Raw genomic sequence first — 9,083 nt, forward strand, 5'->3', positions numbered from 1 at the left:
GGGTTATTTAGGACTTAGGGATCTCTTTATTTTTGCATAGACTTCATTCCTTTTGGTATAGAGTTCATGTCTTTAGGAATTCTCATGCCTGGAGTAGAATTATAGGGTTTAGGATTGGAGGGTACTTTGGTGATCAGCTAGTTCAATCACTTCATTTTATTTTATTCATTTATTTAATTTATAGGAGCAAAAGGTAGAAGTTGTGGAGAAGTAAATATAGTCTTAAAGTAGTACTGCCTTAGAAGGTAATGAGTTACCCATCACCGAAGGTCTTCATGTGAAAGCTAAATGTTGGAGATGTTATAGAGAGGATTCCTGCTTAGGTACAGGTTGGCCTATGGACTGTTGACCCTATATAGATGAAAAACTAGAAGGAATCTTGAAGTTATTTAGTCTAACCCCTCAGCATATAGATATAGAGCTTGTAGTTAAGGAGACTAAAGCCCAGTATATTTACCTTGTGTATAATAGAGGCACTTAATAAATGCTATTGATATGTTGAATATATACACATGACATATATATATATAAAACACATTATGTACACACACATATACATATATATAGCATATATAGTACATATATAGAGGAGGTGGATCAGAGCAGTTCCTGACCAAATGAGGGAGCTTTCTTAATCAATTCCTTAACAGAACATAAAGGAGTTTTCTCAACAACTTGATAGCATAATAGGGCATTGGCCATTGGATGAGGGCAACTGTTCAATCATGCTTTTGGGCCTTTAAAGAGCAAATTGACCACACTGAGTCAGTTAGCATGAAGAGTGAACTCAAGTCAGCTTTTAGAAGTTAGCTCTGAAGGAAGAACTGAGCTTTTCAGGAAGCTCTAATTTTTGAGGACTATCTCTTCACCTTTTTGCCTTGCAGCTCTTGAAAAAGTGTGGTGAGGGGGATTTCTTCCTAACCACCCACCATTGGCAGTGGCAGAAGTGCATGGAATGAAGCCTGAGAAGGGAATTCAAGGACAGAGTCTTCTGAACATCAGCCTCTTATATAGAGGAAGTAGCATTCTGGATGTCCTAGACAGCATTTTTTTTTTTTTCAAATCCAGCCTCCTGGTCAAAAGAAGGGGATAAGACAGAGGTAGCTGCTATACTACAATATATCATATACTAAGTACACTACAGAGTTAGAGAACAAAGTGCTATGTAAGGTCCCAGGTCCTTAATAGTATAATATTAACTCCCTTTAGCCCCCACTGCTTGAGGAAGCATTTATTGCCTTTATTGTTGTTACAGTGAGGTTATATCTCACTTCTCCCTCAGGGTTCTCTAGATCCCTAAAGGGGTATCTACGCTCTCTGTCATTGGTTCCAGCCCCTGCTGATAGTGTTCCCTCAAGTATATGCCAATTTCATTTAACCACTAACAGCATATTAACTTTTACAAAGGAGCATTTACTTCAAAGCTGTGAAAACAAATATACAAACATACTCCATACTAGGAAGGAGACATAATCATCTGCTCATACTGCCTCAGTCTATGAGGAGAGGAAGGAGACTAGATTCATAGCTTAACTCTATTCCTATAGAGCATTGTCCCCAACTTTCAACTCCAAAATCCCCCTTGGACTGGTGTCCCAGGCACCCTGGCTTCTTGGGGCTTCCCTGCTGGGATGGCTGGTTGTTACATCCCGACTGGAATCCTAAGTCCTAGATCACTGCAGCTCAAACGCCTGGTCCAGAGAGGATCACCTCCAGTACCTGAAACTGAAAAGGGCAAAGGAAACAGAACAAAAACAGAAACACTCTAAGCCCATTTTTTTTTTTTTTTTTGGAGCTACAGGGTAAAAATAGAGAAAGGAAGAAAGTATCCCCATTCTATTTCAGTTCATGATGCAGGCGCTATGGGTTAACTGTGTGTCATCTTTACTCTCTGGAAATGGCAGGAAAGAGTATCCAGTAAAAGAGTCTCACTCTGGGAGTTTTTTTGGCAATTAGGGTTAAGTGACTTGCCCAGGGTCACATAGCTAGAGTCAAGTGTTTGGTCTGAGGTCAGATTTGAACTCATGTCCTCCTGACTTCAGGACTGGTGGTCCATCCGCTGCACCACCTAGCTGCCCCTTAGTCTGGTAACTTTAAAGACTGGCTATTCAATCAAGCAAAGAAGGCTACTTCCACTAGTGTGGTATAGGAATGCAGAAGGGACATATATGCTGTCAGTAATAATGAACAGTGTTCCCCCAGGCAATCTGACTGCCATCATTATGACAATATTGGCCCTGTGGATTGACACTTGTGCTTCTGGAATATTTAAAACCAAGATCATGAAACTGGAAACTAGGTTTCCCTGTCCCTATCTATATTTCCTCCTTAATGTGGAGGGGCAATACAAGTTCCAGTAGAATCATATGTAACTAGGGAGATAGAGTTCTAGACTTGGATTCAGGAAGACCTGAGTTCAAATTCTTGCCCCAGTTACTATTTGTGTGACTTTGGGCAAGCTACTTAATCTCTCTCAGCCTCAGTTTCCCCATCTGTAAAATGGAGTTAATAATAGCACTCACCTCACCAGGTTGTTGTGAGGATCAAAGGAGATAAGAAATGTAAATTACTAGCAATTATTATTATAGAATTTTAAGATTTAGATCTAGAAAAAGACTTTAGAGACTAGCTCAACTTCCTTATTTTATATATGAATAAATATTTGTTGATGATCTTACAGTTTTTAACCTATCAGGGTTAAAAAGAGGGTTAACCACTTAGTAGACTCTGATGGCAAAGGCACAAAAATATAAACATCCAAATGGACAATCATCTCTGCTTGTTTGAACACATAACAAACCACTTTCCTTTTCACTGAAAATACATACACACATACACATGTATATTAAAGGAACACATCTTAAGCTTCCATCACATTCACCTATGGGGTATTATAGGGTGTGTGCTACAGAAGGGGTGTGATGAAACCACAACAGTCTGGGGTTCTGTGAAACTGACCAATAAATGGTTAGTCTGGCTGGTTGTAGGATGCCCAAAAGCTGATACAAATGTTTGATAATATACCTTGATGTATCCTAAGGACTTCTGGGCCTTGACATCCATTCCTCTTGCCACTGAACCCTGAGGATCTTCAAGCCTCTGCATCCTCCCTGTGCTGGACCCTCCTTTATGTGTTGTCTCCACCAAATGGAAGTAAGTTTTTTGAGAGGGGACGGAAAGTTATTTTCTTTTTTCGTCCTTAGCACTAAGTACAGCCTTTGGCACATAGTAAGTACTAAATGCTTTTCCTTTTAATTCATTAACAGGAAGCCCTTACTTCCTGTTAATAAGCTCACTAATGATAACAAACGCCTCCCATTCTTGACCTCCTCCCTGTGGGACACAAGCAAACAATATAATGCCAATATATTATAATATATATGTATGTATGTACATATATACACTATAACTATATATACTATAATATAAATATATCTACTATAAGATTATGTTATAGTATTATATATTATGGCATAACTCTTTTAGAGAGTTTCCAACAAACTCTAGCTCTGCAGAAGTTGTTGATGCCCCACAGGGTATTCTAACATACTTTGTTAGGGTTACTAGTATAGTAGGGGGATAAATGGAGAAGAAAATTGATTAGAAGACCTCTGAACAATTGCTTTTTACCCTAGACTGGCTAATGACATTATTGAATAGATGGACAGGTAACAGAGACAACAAAGTGTCAATGTTTTAAATGAAGGGCAAAGACATGTCTGCACTTCCTTATCTCTTTCTGAGGTGTGAAGTTCTTCAGTCAAATATAGAATTAGAGGGCAGCTAGCCATTGACTGGCCAAAGGATTGCCCCCTGATGGCCCTTTAAAAAGCAAGCTATACTCCCTAGAGATTCATCTGAGGCATGGACAGCTTTCAGGAGTGTCATCTCTGGCGATAGAGGAGAGAGATAGCTATAAAAGGAAAAAAAGGAAATTAGGTCTCACTTTAGGGTGGGAATTTCTCTCATTCTCTTCTTCTCCACTGGCTATGGTGTCTTGCATCAGAACTACAGTTGAACTTCAATGTAGGAAACATTGAACCCAGTAGGACTAGGCCCAGACAGTCTTGAAAGTAGAGAACATTGAGGAGTACGAGTTGTGCATTGATAAAGGGATGAGACCTAGTTGTGGAAGGCTGAACTGCAGACAGGAACAGACCCAAAGAGGTAGCTGAATGAATGACTTGTTCAGGAGAGATGCTGCATCCCAGGGCAACAGTATGAAGACTCTAAAAGGGAAAAGTCATGAGAACCCTGCAGTACTGGAGGTACCTGGGCCACATGTATTCCTTAGGTGTTTGTGTCTTTACTGAGGTACTCTACGTGAGTACTCACTCTTCCCACTGACAATATGTGTAGTTGTGGAAGACTGAGCTCCTGGTTTATGGGGGAATGTTTTGTTACAATTGTTCTTCTGATGCTATCTCAAGATATGCTTTTGCTTTGAGCTAAAGGTACCTACTGGTTGACCACTAAAGGTAAGTGTACTGGTGGGGGATGGTGAGTTGTAGTTTGAGGAATACAGACTCATAGAATACCTTGAACCTCTAGAGTAGTTATCTCTCTGGACACCCAACCTGAAAGTGTGGGATTTGAGAGGTAACCCCAGGGAAGGGTGGTAAACTAGTATTAAGGATGAGGCATAAGGTGTCAATTACCCAAAGTTCAAGCTCCTATAAAGTACTCCATCTACCCTTAATAACTTGATTTCCCACTACTTCCTAAGACTCCTTAGTTCAGCCAAATAGCTTTTCTCACAACCATTTGAACACGTCTTGCATTTTCTTTATGTCTATGTAGTTCTCTCTTCCTTCAGTATAAACATCCTAAGGGCAGGGACCTGTTCTCTTTTGTTTTTGTATCTTTAGCATCTAGGACAGTGCCTGGAACTTGCTTGGCAATCAGTTAGTCAGTCAGTCGATAAATATTTATTAGGTGCCTACTACATATCAGGCAAAAAAGAAGGAAAGACAGTTCTTACCCTTAAGGAACTTAATGGCCTAATGGAGGAAGGCAACACATAAAAGGAGGCTGAAAAGAGGGAGTGGGAAAGTAGGTGGGGACATAATGGAGTTCAGTCCAAAGGAGTGCAGCTGGTGGGAAATGAAGAGATGGCTGGCTTGGGAACCCTCTTTAATTTTTTTTTATAATTAATTAATTTATTTTTAGTTTTCAACATTCTCTTCCATAAGATTTTGAGTTTAAAATTTTCTCCTTCTCCCTCTCCTCCCCCCTCCCTAAGATGGCATGCAATCTAATATAGCCTCTACTTATACATTCAGATTAAACATATTTTCACAATAGTCATGATGTAAAGAAGAATTAGAACTAATGGAAAGAACCACAAGAAAGAAGAAACAAAACAAAACAAGAAAAGAAAAGGAGAGCAAATAGTATGCTTCCATCTGCATTCAGACTCCAAAGTTCTTTCTCTGGATGTGGATAGCATTTTCTATCATGAGTCTTTTGAGTTTTCTAAGATCCTTGCATTGATGAGAAGGGCTAAGTCTATCAAGGTCAGTCATCACACAATGTGGCTGTTACTGTGTACAATGTTCTCTTGGTTCGGCTCTCTCCAGGTTTTTAAACAACATATTGTAGGATTATGGTTATTAATCCACTCTGCTGTCTGCTTCCATTTTGTGGGAGAATTCATCCCATTCACATTCACAGTTATGATTACTATCTGTGTATTTCTCTCCATCCTATTTCCCCTATTTATGCTTTTCTCTCTCCTTTCTCCCTTTCCCTCCTCACTAAAGTTTTGCTTTTGACCACCACCTCCCTCAGTTTGCCCTCCCTTCTATCCACCCTCTCCCTTTTCTTTCCCCTTTTCCCTCCTACTTCCTATAGGGTAAGTTAGATTTCTATACCTAATTGATTATGTTATTTCCTCTTTGAGCCAAATCTGATGAGAGTAAGATTCAGACAATGGGGAGCCCTCTTTAAATGGAGGCTTTGGGAAGAGCTATTTGCTCTGCCTTCCAGCCCTCCAGTTAGAGGAGCAGAGGGTACTGAGGGTACTCTTGAGGTGTTGAATTGAAGGCTGATGCAATTTCAATAAATGCTTGTTGATTAATTAATTAGAATGACCATCTCCAACTAACAAAATCAACTCATCCCTCTAGTAGCCACTCAAGGAATAAAGGGTTGGTCAAGGGACTCCTCACACAGATGAAATCACAGTTCTTGAAGTATTTTAGGAAGTTATAACCTAGTTATGTGTTATTATTAAGGTACAATAATATTTTATGATGCTGCCTACTGAGTATGTCTTTTGTGATAAATCCTTTGTATGAAAAGGATATCATGGGGTATAATTAGTTCAAGGGTCAGGACCTTGGCGAGGTATTTTTGAGTTTATGATTAGGATACATCCCTGAAGACTTTCTAATTCTCAGTTGAACTTTCAATTCAACAAACATTTATTAAGCCCTATCAAGTAGAGGGTACTGTAATAAGTACAGGGTGCTCTGCAGAGGTAAATTTAAGGCACAATTCCTGGTCTCAAGGACCCCATAGTCCAGAAAAGTGCCTGTCAGAAGCCTTGGATTTGTATCAAACTATTACTACTTACTAGCTATGTGAATATTTAAAGTAATTTAGGCCTCTGAGCCTCAGTTTCCTTATCTGTCAAATGGGGGTAATTATATATGTATCAACTGCCTCACAGGATTTTTTTGTGAGCAAAGTGTACTGTAAACCTAAATACACTGTGAAAATGAATTTTCAGAAGCTTTCTATTGATTATGATCAAGTTTAAACTTATTTGCCTGTCATTAAATCTGGTGACACTACCTTTTCAGTCTTATATAGTGTGAGAACATGGTGGATGGATTTGGAGTTAGGAAACTGAATTTGAAACCTGGTTTTGCCATTTAATAACTTTGTGACCTTGGACAAGTCACTTAATCTCTTTAGGTCTTAGTTTCTCCATATGCAAAATCGGGAAGGAGGATAGATTAAAATGCTTATAAGTTCCCTTCCAACTCATATCCTATCAGTTCTCTATAATCTTACTTCACTTCAAACTGGATATTCTTTCTCTCCTTTACAACACTTTTGCTCCCCTACTTGGAATACCTTCTTTCTACTTCTTCACCTTTAACATCCTACCTATGTTTTAAAGGCCAACTCAAATACCATCCATTCCAGCACAATTCGATCTGCATGCAGGTGCATCTGGAGGAGTTCACCAACTATAGGGAATACCTCTTCTATACTCTGTACAAAATCTCCTTACATTCTCCTAGTGTACAATCCTCCTAGTAGAAAACACATTTTGGTGAACTTGCTTGATATTAATATTTAGAGATGGGATTTGTCCAGGAATCATATGATCTTAACACATGCTAGCGGCACACCTTGTTAGAAAACTGAATCTGTGCTTTTTTGAATCAACAATAGACAAAGTGGGATCTTGAATTCTCTGCACCTTTCAGTCAATTTCGTGACTGTGCAGATGAAATCTACTGTGTAAAATTGTTCAAGAGAGCTTCTTTGTTCCCTTCTATTTTTAAGGACACCCTCTAACTGAGCATAGATCAATCTCATAAAGATTTTATAGAGATGAGAAAGCAATGTCATTTTTGTCCTTGTATTCTCAGCACCTAGGGTAGTACCTTGCACATAGTAGGCATCTAATAAATATCTGTTGAATTGAATAGCTGCTAATGTGTCTCGATCATCTTTTCTGGTAATGATACAATCCCTGGTCTTTTCCATTACTTCTTTCTTTGAGGTATGTTTAAAAACTGACCCTTATGTAACTGTAGCACTTCCATTATGTTTTTCTTCTGTGTGAAATGATGACAATTCACATTTCTATATCACTTTAAGATTTCTCTCAATGGCCCTTTGATGCATGTAGTAGGTGCTTAATACTTGTTGATTGATGAATATCAAGGATCCTCAATTTTATGTAGATAGTCATTCCATCAAAGCAGATCATAACCTTTCATAAATTCAAGAGATGGATTTCCAGAGTTCCCATGTCCAAAAAATTCATCAGTTTGCAGGTGACAGGTGCTTGTGAAGGCAGCTAGGCTGGCCTGCAGACAATACTCACTTCTACTTTATTCAAAGTTTTTGTACTTTACTGGGACCTGCCAGACTGTGCTCTTTGTGACTTTGAGAACCCAGGATGATGTTTGATGTGGCATAAAATAGGACTTTAGTGGGAGCCTGAAGGCATTATCACTCTCCTTTTATATATTAGGAAATGAGGCTCAGACTAGAAGTAACTCTCTCAAGGTCACACAGGGAATAAGTGTTAAAGTGAGGATTTTATGTACTGCACTAGGATACCTGAATAATATACTATATAATAGTAACTATTGGGGAATATAGGAAATGAGGCTCAGACTAGAAGTAACTTTCTCAAGGTCTCACAGGGAATAAGTGTTAAAGTGAGGATTTTATGTACTGCACTAGGCTACCTGAATAATATACTATATAATAATAACTATTGGGGGTGAGCTGCTGGGGGCTGTGATTATCTAACCTCTATGGGCCAGTGGGACACTTCCCTAATTATGTGGACTGCTGTAGAAAATCATGTATTAAGTCTGCCTGTTCTCTATTATTTTCATCAAGTACACCCTGGATATATGTGTAGACCATTGCCATGAACATTTCACCCAAGTGAATTATGGGTAAGGGTCGATGAGAGTCAGGCCATCGCCTCTCAAGATGGCGACAAACAAAATGGCAAGCCCATCCCCCCTAGTCCCCTACTCCTGGGGTGATGCTAACACACGTTTCCTCTCCCCTCTGAAACTACGACTCCCAAAATTCCCTTCGGGATAGAGGAACTGTGGTTTAGGCCTTCTCAATGCCTTATGGGCATTCTATTGATGTGGCGTTAATACAATACTCCCTTTCCCCCCAGTGGCCAGCCTCCAGAATACATTTCCGCTGCTTTCCTTACTCCCCGCACCTCCCAACCCGTAGTGCACGACGGGAGTCGCAGTGAGTTCCTGGCGGTATTAAGCAGACGTACACGCTCACGGGACTACACTTCCCTCAAGGCATCGCGATGCGAAAGTTTGTGGGGGTGGGGGTGTGTGGGGTAAATAAAGAAA

At 39.6% G+C, this 9,083-nt stretch overlaps 1 long non-coding RNA gene across 1 annotated transcript; it reads right to left on the reverse strand.

The window, feature by feature from the left end:
- Positions 1-1,392: 1,392 nt before the first annotated feature.
- LOC114041315 lies at positions 1,393-3,157 on the reverse strand. The gene is made up of 2 exons (XR_003568912.1): positions 3,025-3,157; positions 1,393-1,725 (listed from the first exon to the last, which is right to left on the reverse strand). It is a non-coding gene; the product is annotated as an uncharacterized LOC114041315 (long non-coding RNA).
- Between the last annotated feature and the right edge of the window lie 5,926 nt (positions 3,158-9,083).

This window comes from Vombatus ursinus, unplaced genomic scaffold (genome assembly GCF_900497805.2).
Source record: "Vombatus ursinus unplaced genomic scaffold, bare-nosed wombat genome assembly UNPS02014171.1, whole genome shotgun sequence".
Taxonomy (NCBI): domain Eukaryota; kingdom Metazoa; phylum Chordata; class Mammalia; order Diprotodontia; family Vombatidae; genus Vombatus; species Vombatus ursinus.